This window comes from Palaemon carinicauda, chromosome 21, assembly GCF_036898095.1.
Source record: "Palaemon carinicauda isolate YSFRI2023 chromosome 21, ASM3689809v2, whole genome shotgun sequence".
Lineage (NCBI taxonomy): Eukaryota > Metazoa > Arthropoda > Malacostraca > Decapoda > Palaemonidae > Palaemon > Palaemon carinicauda.
Window position 1 is genome coordinate 51085829 of NC_090745.1, and position 14847 is coordinate 51100675.

The 14847-nt window shown below is 41.5% G+C and overlaps 2 pseudogenes; both read right to left on the minus strand.

The window, feature by feature from the left end:
- Nucleotides 1-14847, minus strand: part of LOC137614901 (uncharacterized) — a 443986-nt pseudogene that overhangs the window by 368912 nt on the left and 60227 nt on the right.
- Nucleotides 2828-5517, minus strand: LOC137615500 (uncharacterized; annotated as a pseudogene).

Sequence of the window (14847 nt, forward strand, 5' to 3'; positions counted from 1 at the left end):
TCGTTTAAATACTTTTCAAAGTTTTTACTGACAACATCTGTCGTCTTGTTCCTCAGTGGGCAAAACTTCACATAGCGTGAATAGTGATCAATGATGGTAAGAACATACCTGTATCCATTTGCGCCAGACACCATGTCTGTCAAATCAATACTGATATGCTCCAAGGGTTTATGTACTGGAGGTAGTTCATGGAATTTTTGCTGTAAGGACGGACTGTTTTTATGAGCTTGACATGTAATACATTCTTTAACATATTTAACTACATAAGATCTAAGTGAGGGCCAATAGCAGTACGTCTCCAAGCATCAATAGTTTTTCTCCTACCTAAATGACTTGCAACAGACTCATGACCAAATTTTAAGGCAGCTTTCCTAAGATCTTGAGGCACCACAAGTCTTAACTGAATACTATTATCTTGCTTATCAGCACTCAGGTACAACAAACCCTCATACAGTATAAACTGATGAATTAAAGCTCTGGGAAACCGCTTCCTAGGTAATTTTCCTCCTTCTAAGTAAGCAATCAAGTCACCCCATCTGGCTTCACTTACCTGTTTATCTCTAAATTCTTCCTTACTTAACCCAAGATAATTATCTTGATTATTGTGGAAAATTGCTCTAACTGGCCTGCTGTTACTAACTGATCAGCAACTTCATTGAGCTTTCCTGGCTTATATACAACCCTAAAACGATAATCTTGCATTTCAATAATCCATCTATTCATCCTAGGAGACTTTGTCTTTCTCTTGAAGACTGATACAAGAGGCTGATGATCTGTCTGAACCGTAAACATGGTACCCCAAAGAAAATGATAAAACTGCCTACAGGCCAAGACTATGGCCAAAGCTTCCCTATCAGTAGTTGAATACCTCTGTTCGATAGGTTTCAATTTCTTTGGAAAGTATCCAACAGGTTTCAAAAGACCATCACTCTCCTGCATCAGTACTGCACCTACATGATCTAGACTAGCATCTGTGAACAACTGAAAAGGCTTTGTCATATCTGCTTTTACCAGTACTGGAGCTGTCATCAAAAGTTGTTTTAGCTGCTCAAAACTAGACTGACAATCTGGTGTCCAAGTAAATGGTTCTTTCATTCTTAAGAGATTAGTCAAGGGGACAGCAATTTTAGCAAAATTGTGTATGTGCTTCCTATAAAATCCACACATACCTAAAAATCTTCTAGTTTCTTTTACATTAGTGGGAGCTCTCATATCTCTGATTGCACTTACGTTGTGCGGACAAGGTTTGCATCCATCCCTAGATATGATATGGCCCAGAAATTTGACCTCTTCTTGAGTGAACTGACATTTCTTAATATTTAGCTTCACTCCCTTTTCACCTAACAGTTTGAACAACTCTCCTAATCTCCCAATTCATTCTTCCAAACTAGGGGCCCAGACGACTACATCGTCTAAATAATTCTTGACCTAGCCTTTCTTTATTAAGGGAGCTAAGATAATTCCTATTACTCTTGAAAATATGGCTGGACTACAACTCAACCCAAAGGGGAGTCTCTTGAATCTATACAGGGAGACTCCATCACTAAAAGTTGTCAAATCTTCCTCCAATTCTACCTGGTAGTAAGCGTCTTTCATGTCCAACGAGGCATAAAACTGATTCCCGGAAGCTGACTCAACTAACTCTTCTAATCTAGGTAGAGGGTGAATATCAGTTTGGAGGTGTGTGTTAACTTTCCTACAATCCAGGCACATTCTTTGCGAGTTATCAAGTTTCCTAACTAAAACTATAGGACTTAACCACTTAGCTGTGGACGGCTCAATTATATCTTTGGCCTCCATATCCTCTAACATATCGGCAATGAGTTGCTTAGCTTTCTCAGGATATCTATACATAGGGGTCCTAACTGGCTGTGGATCACTAACATTAATATGCCCTTGAACTCGCTGAAATTTTCCTAACTCATTATTTTCTAATATACAAATTTGATGATTTTTCATTACCATGTTCTTCAACTGGGCCTGTTGTTCATCATCTAGATGTGACCAATCGTGTTGTGCAATTAAATTTTCTAATTTCTCCTCTCTAGTGCATCCTTGTCCTGGTGCAACATGCATGCTTTCAGGGATAAGCTCATTCTTAATCTCAATCTTTCTACATATGAGAGATTCTGAACTGATGTCCCTTTCATCAATCTTTTTATAAGTACCAATCAACATTCCTATCTTTAACTTGACTATACCCTTTGTACTATTTATTAGAAGTATAAAAACTTCCTTATTGTTATCAACTTTAAGGCACAAAGCATTCATAGCACCACTATGTTTCATTCCTGGTTCCAATAGAAGTACTGTATCCGCATCTTCATTAACGTTAACTGCATACATTCCTGCTGAGGAAGGAGGTAGAATAATCTTTTTTTTTAACCTAATCTCATCTACATTGGGATTTGAGGATTCAACTATCTTGAGATTCGTAATTCTCTTTGTGGAAGGTCTCATTTTAAGAAGCCGCACACGGTACGTAATACTATCCCAAACCAGGATCCCATGTTAAACAAGCAATCCCAAGTAAATCTGCACCCAAAAGGACTTCTGTATCTAAAAGTGGGTCTGGCACAATATAAAATAAATGAGTAACAACTCTACGGCCAACATTAACACCCAGATAAACCGATCCTAATACCGGTACAACTGTGTCTGTGACTCCCGTTAACTGTGGTAAATTTCTCATCTTAGCAGACTTCAAACCTAAACTTTCCACAAAGGATTTCTTGACTATACTGGCACAACTACCTGTATCAACTAAAGCTTCTATCATGCAATCATTAACCATCAAACTTATACTTGGAGATCTGGCGTGACCTAGTCATAGTGAACTATCTCCACCTAATTGTCCTGGACATCCTACATGACCTCTCCTAACATTTGGTTGATAACAATCAAAGCATACTCCCTTGGGTGGATTATAAGGACAATCAGACAGATTATGGGTGGCTACTTTGCAAAAAGCACAGTACTTTTTAATATTATTTTGTCTCGTCATGGATACTTTCTCAATTTTCTTGTTTAACTCATCCAACTTTCTTGTTAATTTCTCTATTTCATTACATGGAGTTCCTACCGGAGGGGTATTTGTTACTGGGATTGGTGACTGGGAACTTCCAGCACCTGAAATGGGCAAGACTCTGTTGTTATTAATAATGATCATGCCCGGGGCCCTATAATATTCTTCTTCTGCATATGCCATGAAATTCTTTAAAGGTATATGGTCTGCCAAGAAATCAACTAATTCAACTTGAACTTGTGAATTTAAGCCTTTATATATCTTTGTCCTAAGGAACTTATCTGATGCTGGAATTGGATCATTGGGGAACTTCAATGTTAAAGCTGAAAATTTACACTGTAATTTATTAACCCTGGAAAGGTATGATGGGTCGTATGCGACCCCTACAGCATTTTCAAAACCTGTTTTTTCCCCATAAATCATCAGCTGTCTCGAATATGGAAGTGATCGACCTGCAAGGGGTGACTAGTCTACATGCCATTGTCTGCTTTAGGACTGATTTTCGTCTAACTTCCCTCCTTCCCCGTTTTTTTACCTCCCCCCCCCAGGGGTCGACCTCGACCCTGACATACCTTTATAGGGGTAAGTGATCAAACAGCAAAGTTATTACATAATTATAAATTGTCGAACAGTGTTGATACTTGTTTGGTTCTTTAAAGTTGGAAAGTGTGGATGGATGGTGTGTCTACCACTTGCATGACATTGATTTTGGCTTAGATGCCATATATTGCCATGAGGTCCATTTTCCCTCAAATGCTAATTTCTGAATTTCTTTTATTTTTTGCAAATTTCATTTTTTTCTATTTATTTTGAATTTATCTTCAATAATGGCCAGCAAGCAGTATTCCCTCGGCATGGATGTCATCAACACACTTGTAATGGAGTTAAAAAGAGATGTTGATGATAATATGGAGTTTGCAACCCCATTCTTCACTTCAAGTGGTAGATTGGGCTGTAAGAGTTGTTGCGGTCTGCGGCCATTTTGTTGACATACCCAAAAGGTAAGTTGGCATATCTCTATATATTCTTGTTCTGTATAGAATTCGTAATATTTTGGTATATTTTATTGCATAAATATCATATTTTATAGGAGATACAATGATTTTCATAAGAAATTTACATTGTGAAACTAGGCCATCAAAAAATGACCTTTAGATTTCGCCCCTGATATAACAGTAAATTACATCTTAGTGCACATTTTATAATGTATTTCTGTTCTAGGATAATATGAGTTTATTCTATAAAAAAAATTAGCCTCTTCCTATTTCATTTAGGTACCCCAAAAAATTCATGAAATTTGGACAAATTTTTTTGGCCAAAAAAAGTTACCCTTTTTTTCTCATTTCAGATCTTGACTTCTATGGGTCCAACTCATTTCCAGCAATTACACGCTGTTGCTTTGCCATCTAAGAAGGTGTCCCTAAAGGGATTTATGTGTATATGTATATTTCTATTTTTTGTGAATATTTACATCAAGCCTTTTTTTTGTATACTTAAATTTTTAATATATTTCCAATAAATAGTTATTTTGTAGATGGGTATCATTTATATTTTCAGTAGTGTTTAGCATTCTTTGAAGTATTTTTAGCAAGTCAAACAATACAGATTGATGCATAACTAAATTTTTCCTGAATTTTTTTCGGAGTCGGGGTCGTTCGCGACCGAGTATACCCTTAAAGGGGTGTCCGAGGAGCGTACCTATCCAGGGTTAACAAAACAACTAGGAGATTCATCAAAGTAATAAGTCATGGCAGTTATCTCTTGCCATGCCTGTAAAAGAGTTGCTGTACCTATAAACCTATTACCATTCTTTTGTATCTCAGCGGCCAAGAAAGTAGATATATCCTGTTCAGCCCTAGCCATGGCAACTTCTATCCTCTTATCATCTGAGCCTGTGCATGACTCTACTTGTCTAAAGAAAGTATTCAACCTATTGTCGGCAACTACACCCTTTAGGCTCTGCAAGTTTGAGGAGAGATATATCTTTTGGCCTTAAAACAGGTATATCATGAGAAACTGCTACTGGAGTAGTATTTGAATAAAAGAATGGATTAGCATTACTGAAAAATCCAATAAAAGGATTGGATATGACACACTGATTACCTTGCTGTATAATGAAAGGATTTGGCTGATTAACAGGAAGTTGAGGAGGAGGGTAGGCTGGTGGTGGATTAGGGATGGGGGATGGGGGATGGTGTAGGTGGTGTTGGAATTGCAGGGTTGTGTGTTGTTGGCCATGCCCTTATAGGTGTTAGGGGTACTGTACTCATGAGCGCAGATGCGCTTTGTGGTGTGCTTTGTGTGTTCGTACATAGAGGGACTAGGGAACTGTGTAGTAGTGTTCCAAATATTGTATTGATGTGTGTATCTGGGCAAGGGTTGTATGGATTATGTGGAGTATGTGGCGCAGACACTACTGGGGGTTGAGTGTCATTAAGGGTTTGTATAAGGTGCAGCATTGTCCCCTGAATATTAGACATCTCCCTGTCCATTTTTTGAACCTACTGTGTTAAATCCCCTACCTGTGACCAAACTCCCTGATAGGACTGTGTAAGATTCTGTGTTTCCCTTGCAGTTTGTCTAACTTCGCTTTCTAACTCTATTAGTTCTGTGAGCGAGTCATCCATAGCACTGACCATTTTAATACAATAATTTAACAAAAATCATTTAAGCAGAATAATCCCCAAATATGTAAATAATATCAGACATTAAGAATTACATGCAAAGTATACGTTATACATACCTTATACATAGGATGTTACAGCTCAAAACAATATTTCTATGAAAATATACAAAAACGTTAGTGTGACCTGCAATACTTAGGCCTCATGGGTAAGTGGAATCAATAGCATAAGGCTATTAGTCCCTTTACAGCTGCCACCATATGTTACGGTGGATTTTTCTTTTCCTCCTGACATAAATTTTCGTTATTCATCAAAAGTGAACTTTACATTCGACGTGTAAGAGAGAGAGAGACTTGATCCTTATCTGGCTTTATTCAGCTAAAAAGGTTGTACACTGTTCCATAATTTGATCTTCCAGACTGATTCCAAGATCACAGATCTCCCAGACTGATTTCATGATCACAGATCTCCAAGACTGGTTTCATGATCACAGATCTCCCAGACGGGTTCCCTGTAATTATTACAGTTATTTATTTTTTTTTATTCTTCAACTAATAATGCCTACCTCTGAAAGCTTTGCAATAACAAAGAAAAAAAATATAATTACTATGCTTCAGTTTCAAAACAAAATTACAAGACACTTCTATTTAATAATTTTACAATGATATGAAACAATAGTTTTCAATTTTACTAACGAACAAATGATATATGTGAAAATAGAGGATGTTACCTTCAAGGTTTAAAAGGCAAAGGAAATCTTACAAGGTTAAGCGAGGTAAATTAGGCTAATATGCCCTTTAACGCAATATAGTGTACCAACCGTGTTTCACACAATTGTACATAATTCCTTTCGTATATATTTTGCTTGTATCTTCGCTCCTCCCTCGCACTAAAACGAACATGAAAATTCCTGTCTGGTTTTTCCTCTGTAATATTGTCTGTCTTGTGAACTTGTTATGTCCTGTTGCCTTGAGGTTTTGTATATAAGGAGAATGTTCCACAATAATATAACTCAGACGTTTCCAATCTGCCTTTGAGTTCACACCCTTACTCGGCGCCATCACATTGGTGACCCCAGAAGTCGACTCGCTCCCACTGCCTTCCACCCCCACCTCCCTCACCCCTCCATCGTTGGTACTATGACGGAGGCTGACTCTACTCCGGCAGTAGAGTCTCTTCATCGTTCGCCAACGGAGAAGGGTTCGCTTGGTTTCAACGCGCTGAAGTCCACTTTTGTAACAGGGGCGTGACTTGCTCAACCACCAAAGCGGATTATGTTCTCGCGGCGATACCCGAGGACACCTTCCCGGAAATATCCGACTGGCTTTGAGAACAAAGAGACACCCCAATAGCGTATGACGCTCTCAAATCATACCTTCTGCAGCAGTACTCGCCGTCGCCAGCCGCCTGTATAGCAAAGCTTTTTCAGCTCTCGCAACAACAGTTGGGGGACCAAAGGGCTTCGCTTGCCATCAGGGAAATGACCAGTATCGCTCGCCTTCAACCTTCCGCAGACGGCTCTCCTCGTGAGGTGAACCTACTCCATGCCCTTTGGCTACGCCGTTTACCTGAACCTGTGCGCGCTGCCATACCCGATGTCGATAGTTTACCCATAAAGGACTTGATGACCAAAGCCGACGCCTTTATGGACAGCCACTTCAAGACCTCCATCAACGCCTCCACCCCTGACGACGAGGATGCCTATTCAACGTCAACCGAAGCTGACATGAATGCCGTAGGACATACACGCCTACCCCGTGACGTGCCGAAGCAGCGACAAAGCCGCCCACCACCCACCAATCGCTCGCGCCCCAACGAACGACTTCTACAGCTACTTACTACCTCCCATCTGCCGCAGAAATGTGCCAAAGTTTGTCATTGGCCAAAAAACGTGTAAGTAGGCCATCGCTTGTGACGGTGGCCTCCCATGTTTCTGATCTTTTCTTTTTACAGGATCCAGGAACGGGCGTGCGATTTTTGGTAGACACGGGTGCTTGTCGTTCTTTTTTGCCAAGGAAACTCTTCAAGGCACAATGTAGTCTGTCTACATCTGCCGACGTCCGCTTGGTAGCTGCCAACGGATATGCGATACCCACCTACGGTTACGAGAACCTCACATTGTCGTTCGGAAACGGTAAATTCAATTGGAAGTTTCTCGTTGCTGACGTCACAATGCCAATCCTCGGTGCGGATTTCCTCTCTCATTTCCACCTTCTGGTCGATGTCGCCCACCGACGATTAGTCAACGGAGACTCGTACTTGTCGACACCTCTTCAACCCGCTCCTCTAACCTCGCTCCCCACATCAGCGCACCCACGGATGCCTACGCCCACCTCCTCACGTCGTACCCGGAAGTTTTCCGTCCAAACTTCGCCAAACCCCCACGGTTCCTGCCAGGCACGGTATTTATCACCATATCAAGACGATGGGACCCCTAGTCTTCACAAAATTCAGACGTCTGGCACCGGAACGATTGGCAGCCGCCAAACAGACGTTCGCCGAAATGGAGAAAATGGGCCTTTGCCAAAAGGCCTCCAGCCCATGGTCGTCACCCTTACACATCGTTCTGAAGAAAGACGGCTCCCTCCGTCCGTGCGGGGATTACAGGCGCCTGAACATGCAAACAGAACCGGATCACTACCCCCTCCTAAACATTGCCGACGTGACCTCCTACCTGCACAAAGCGAAGGTTTTCTCTACGCTCGACCTCCTGAAGGGGTATTATCAGGTGCCTATGAACCTAGAAGACATCCCCAAGACCGCCATCACCACTCCGTTTGGCACATACACCTTCAATTACTCTTGATTTGGCCTTCGTAATGCTGGGGCAACGTTTCAACGTTTCATGGATGGCATCTTAGGGGACCTCCCTCTCTGTGTATGTTATGTGGACGACATACTTGTGTTCTCTTCCTCAAAAGAGGAACACCTCCGTCACCTGCGCATCGTGCTCGTCCGCCTGCAACAAAACGGCCTTGTAGTCCGGTGCGACAAGTGTACCTTTGGCGTCAACGAAGTGTCGTTCTTAGGGCACCGTATCACTCCTGAAGGAGTCCATCCCCTCCCTTAGAAGGTAGCAGCCGTTCAGAACTTCCCCGCGCCCTCGACCGTCAAATCTCTGCAGGAATTCTTGGGCATGATCAACTATTATCACCGTTTTCTGCCAGCCATTGCCGCCACTCTTGCTCCCCTCTACGCCTCCCTCAAGGGCAAGCCAAAGGACCTGAAGTGGGGTCCCCTTCAAGAAGCAGCCTTCTGCAATGCAAAGAAGGCCCTATTAACTGCTGCGGCTCTCACTTTTCTTATCCCACACGCCCCTCTCCTTCTCTCCACTGATGCCAGAGATGTCGCTATTTGTGCAGTACTCGAGCAGGTGGTCAAAGGCTCGCCCTGCCCATTGGCCTTCTTCAGCAGAAAACTGTCCAAGGCAGAATCGAGTTAATCTACCTTCGATCGAGAATTGCTGGCGGTGCACTTGGCTGTCCGTCACTTTCGCCATTTCTTAGAAGGTACGCCCTTCGTCATTCGCACAGACCACATGCCTCTGGTGCACGCCTTCACTCGACAGTGTGACGCCTGGTCCGCCCGTCAACGCCGACATCTCTCCGCCGTGGCTGAATACAATTGCACCCTCCAATACGTCACTGGGAAAATGAATCCCATTGCCGATGCCCTGTCAAGAAACACGTTGGCTGCTGTTCAACTGGGATTGGATTACAACGCCCTGGCTGAAGCCCAACGACAGCATCCAGAGTATCAAGCTTGTAGGACATCCTGCACATCCCTCCATTGGGAGGATTTTCCCCTCGAAGACTCCAACACCACCCTCCTCTGTGACGTCAGTACTGGTAGACCGCGACCTTGGATTCCTGCTCCCATGCGCCGACAGGTGTTTGATTTTATTCACGGCCTTTCACATCCCTCGTGCCGTTCTACTGCACAGCTGCTGAAGGCAAAGTTCATTTGGCACGGCATTTTTAAGGATGCTAAGGATTGGGTCCGCGCCTGTACTTCTTGCCAAACTTCCAAAGTACATTGATACACTGATTCAGGAGTGGGCACCTTTCCTCAACCTCAGCGTCGTTTCGCACACATTCACGTCGACGTTGTAGGCCCCCTACCCAGATCACAAGGACATCGTTACCTGTTTACCGTCATCGACCGCTCCACTCGTTGGCCTGAAGCCATTCCCATGGAAACTGCAACGTCCGCCTCATGTACATCTGCCCTACTCTCTGGATGGATTTCAAGATTCGGTATCCCTGAGCATATTACTTCTGACAGGGGTACCACTTTCACCTCTCAATTGTGGACGTCATTGGCGAATATCCTGGGCATCACCCTACATCAGACAACGGCCTACAACCCTGCTGCCAATGGAATGGTTGAACGTTTTCATCGCACCCTCAAAGCAGCTTTGATGTCCCGCTGCAAGGATTGCAACTGGTTTACTCAGCTTCCCTGGGTCCTCCTTGGACTAAGGACCACTCCTAAAGACGCCCTCGACGTCTCGGCAGCTGAAATGGTGTATGGTGACCCGTTGGTCGTCCCTGCCGAATTTTTTCCTTCTACAACCTCCTCCGACGATCTCCAGCGCATACCTCACGTCATGGGAAAATTTACTCCGTGCCGCCAGACTTACAAGCCCCCAGTGAAGCATCACATACCAACGGACTTGCACTCTGCAACACACGTCTTCCTGCGCAACGACACTAGGAAGCCACCACTAACGCCCCCTTATATGGGCCCTTTCCTTGTGATCCGACGCAGTCCGAAGGCATTCCTACTAAACATTTGGGGCAAAGAAGACTGGGTCTCCATTGATCGTCTAAAACCTGCTTATCTTCTGCCAGTTGACCCACCTACAGTTCGCCTCTCCAGATCAGGGCGCCCTATTTAACATGTACAGTATGTCATTTTTAGGGGGGGGGGAGCCATGTACCAACCGTGTGTCGCACAATTGTACATAATTCCTTTTGCATATAGTATATTTGTATCTTCGCTCTTCCCTCGCACTAAACGAACATGAAAATTCATGTCTGCTGATTCCTCTGTAACATTGTCTGTCTTGTTAACTTGTTATGTCCTGTTGCCTTGAGGTTTTGCATATAAAGGAGAGTGTTCTATGACAATATAACTTAGTCAATTACATCCTGCCTTTGAGTTCACAACCCTTCTCTCGGCCCGTCACAGTTCCGTCCCAGAGACCCTAGTGAGATGCTAGACTGGAATTTTACGTTATGATATTAACAAGACAGTGGGAATGGAGGGATCAGGGATGTATTGAAATTGAAGTCAAAGTTAAAGATAGGATCTTTACCTTCGAGGCATTGAGAATGAATACTAAGTCACTCGCTAACATACTATTAGCTTCACGTTTTTTAGAAATATCAGGTATATTCATAATAGACAATCAAATAATTAAAGGGAGTAATAATACAAATTGGAGTAATTAACCAAATGTAGTTTCTTTATTACACAAAATCTACATTTGAAAATCGGACGTCTTAACAGTGGTAAAAAGAAAAGTGAATAATTGAACCAATCAAAGAATACAAAAATAATAATGAAATTATGGTTGCTTTTGACTCGTGGTCTTCTTCAATAGCAAAATATTGAAATGGGGTCGGACACGTGGTCCTGTGACCTGAGACTGGACTAGTCTCTAAGAACAAAATTTTCACATAATCTCAGCACTCAGCCGGAATTATGTAGAGGCCAGTTAACACAAAATAAAGTAAAAATTAATCTAAGCTATAAATGGGGGTAACTTTAAGTGGCCAAGTGATTTACATGCACTCCTTACTTAATGTTTGAAAAGCCCTTGTCTGCTATTGGCCGTTGAATGGAATGTTTGCACCCTTGATTGGCTCACCCCTGGGATCCTCGCTTCTTGGTAGATAAGATCTCGCTGGAACAGTTCCCAGGCTCATCTTCTTCCCTCTCTCCAGCCGACAAGACATCAGAACTCCTCTGTCCTCTGTTTGGTGGGAGTCGAGTTTGGGGGTGAGCCAGAGATGCACAGATTGACTGACCAGGTCAACCAGCTAGTCACAACCGCCGCTTGTGCACAAAAGAGCCAACTCTCGGTTCAAAAGCCGTCACCTGCGTTCAGCTTTCAAAACAGGTGAGGGTCACTAGGCATAGGATAGCACAGTTGAGTGGCCATATCGGGACTTTAGGGCAGGGCATTGTGTTGTTGTAAGGAGTGAGTAGGAGGCAGGATTTTGTGTAAAACACGAAGAGAAATCTTGCAGCTCTAAGGGAATATACATACATAGTAATCCCACCTATTCTGGCATACTAATAATTAATGATTTAAATGAGTAATTAGAAAAGGGCTGGTGCTATGGGTATACATCTTAATTAGGCACTGAATGATAAAAGCAGTATAAGTCAGCAGTATTAGAATTAAATTCAAAACCATTGTAACAATTCATCTCGATACACGTTGTTTGAGAAAAGAACTTACGCAGGAGTAAGGCATTTGTCTTAGGTGCCTACGCAGTGACGTCACAACTAAGGCGAGTTGAAAAGTTAAATTCAACGCAGTCTTCCTACGTCTCGGTACAGAAAATGTAAAGTGTTGGGGTGAAAGCTTCAGGGGTTACTACAATATTGGGAGCTAGACCAAAATGCCAAAGAAAAGAAGAAGAGTGACGATAAATTCTTCACAGTTTGTGTTTGTGTGTTAGGAATAATTTCTTGAAGGGGCAATTAAAATTTTTGCCTTAAGACCTTAAAATCAGTAGCCTACAGTGATATGAGTAGCAATAATAATACCCATATATATACTATTTTATCATTAAATTCTTGCTATATAATTGTTTAGAAATATAAATATCAGTAACGTAAATGAATTATGATGTCTTATGAATCTACTACGGCGTATGTAATCTAATGCTCTCTCTTTTTTATTAGGACACCAGAGAAATCTATGGCGTAGTAGGAAAAATCATGAATACAGGGTTTTTTAAAATGTTCTAAGAGGATTACGTGGTGTCCAGATTGGGGGAGTGATGTCATTTGAAATGAGTCCTAATACTGAAATTATGTTTTATCTTAGTAAATTAATGTTTCTTTATGATAGAGTTTTTATCAAGTGAATAGGAACGAGGTCTTGTGCGCGTCCCGTGACAAAGTTGTATAATATGAATCGAACAAGTATATATAAGCCAGAGCGATGTAATTGAACACACCTCTGGTCAGATTACATCACGACAACGTCAACTAAAAGTTAAATTCTGGTGCCTGAAAGTTAGATACCTCTGTTCTTATATGTCCTTGGTCTCAATAAGGGGTGTGACTCAAGACCTTTGGTTGAAATTTTCAAAATTCAGTTTATTGCATTATTTTGGGAAGTATAATGTCTATATTAAATGTGCTAAATAGTTTTATTGATGAAAAAAAAAATCATGGCTAAAATTTCCCTTTTTTATGTGTGCATAACAGGGCCAGATCCCGTAGGCATCCTACTTCTGATCTGGTTACCTTTTTTGTTACTCTTTTTCAAGTATTGACGATGTATATGTTCTAGGTGAGTTTATCATCAATACATTTTCTTTGACTACTTTAAAATCTAATATTTACTACGAATAGCAAGCTGCAAACAAACACATTATGTTTTGCTTATATAATTATATATTCTTTTATTTGTAAATTATTTCTTTAATTTGATTAACCTAGAATATGCATAAAGTGTCGGATACGATAACCATATAAAGCAAAAGCATGAAATTTATCCAGAAAAAGAAACACGAATATTAGTCTGGAAGCTACGTGAAGTTTAATTAGCATGGTTTGAAGTTTTTGGGGGTGCAGCAGGCCTACTAATCACCCTTTAAACGGAACAGCCATTCTTACGTCCTGGACGTGGTTGGTGTGATAGGAGGCGCCACCCAAAAACCCTAAAAAATTAGGTATAATCAACATGAAAGGTACAAGTTTCATATCTATGCCGATTGATTATAGACACCAAACTTCATCTAAATCTGTAAGGTAAGAATGGAATTACTTGTTGTGATTTTCACCAGTTTATTAAATCTGCCCGATGTACTGGGCGGATCGCAAGGCCTTGAAGAGGCGAGATTCCCAAAAACCTTCCAGGAGTTAACTAAAATACGGCGATAAAATTTACAATTTTATTATAAAAATAAACTCTGATACAAGACAAACAACATCCTCAAGCATTCACAAGACTTAATGAAAAACAAGGCTGACTCTTGGTAATGTAACACGTGCTCTTCAAGCACAAAGTCCACACCGGACTCATTAACAAACTGAAAATAGTGACAATTCGAATTCAATACACAACGAATCACACACCAAATAGGCCTATCCCTATTCTTATTTAACTCAGGATTCAGATCCCCAATCACAAGGATCTCTACATTAAACTGCGATATAAAAACTACATGTCTTGCACACAAACTTATACTACAACCAACCTGGTACACGAGGTAGAGAGAAGAGATCAATGTAATAAATGACATACCTTTAGGGGGGACGATGAAGCAAAGAGGTCGAGCAAGGGTTGGCAGCTTCGAAGATACCTTCGTTTTCCCGCTTTAACTAAAGTTTCCCTAGCAAAGTGGAGGGAAATCTTAGTTTATTTATTTGCAAGGGGTTTGACAATGCCTTTTCATTTACTACAGGACCGCAAAATAGTTAAGGTTTCTCTTTAAATACAAGGGAAGGATTAAGGCTTCGGCTGAGGGCCAGAATTTGTCCATATCCAATGACTTGGAAAGTCATTGACACTAAACTCATACATAAGACATTTTTGTCATGTTGCCTCAATTTTACGTTAGATTCATCATTGATATATCATAAACAGAGAATTTCCATAACATTCGCTCCTACCCCACCAGGTGGTTAAGATTTAGGTTCCAATAGTCACGTATTAAACCTCAGTCTTTCGCCCGCGAGATCCCCCAGCCTTTCCCTCATTTGACGAAACGTTCGTGAAGTCAAATGGCGGGACTTTCGAATGGCCAGTTCGAAAATTCCCGACATCACTGGTGGAAAGGTAACTTGTGAAGGATGTTAGTCAGTATGAATTAAGGCTTTAATTAATATGAAAGGTACAAGTACAAAAACCACTTTGGATTTATAGATAATGGTTATGTGAATATAAATCATCATCTTAAGAGCGGGAATTGACGTGGGAAGGATGCTTGAGAATAGTTTGACCTATTC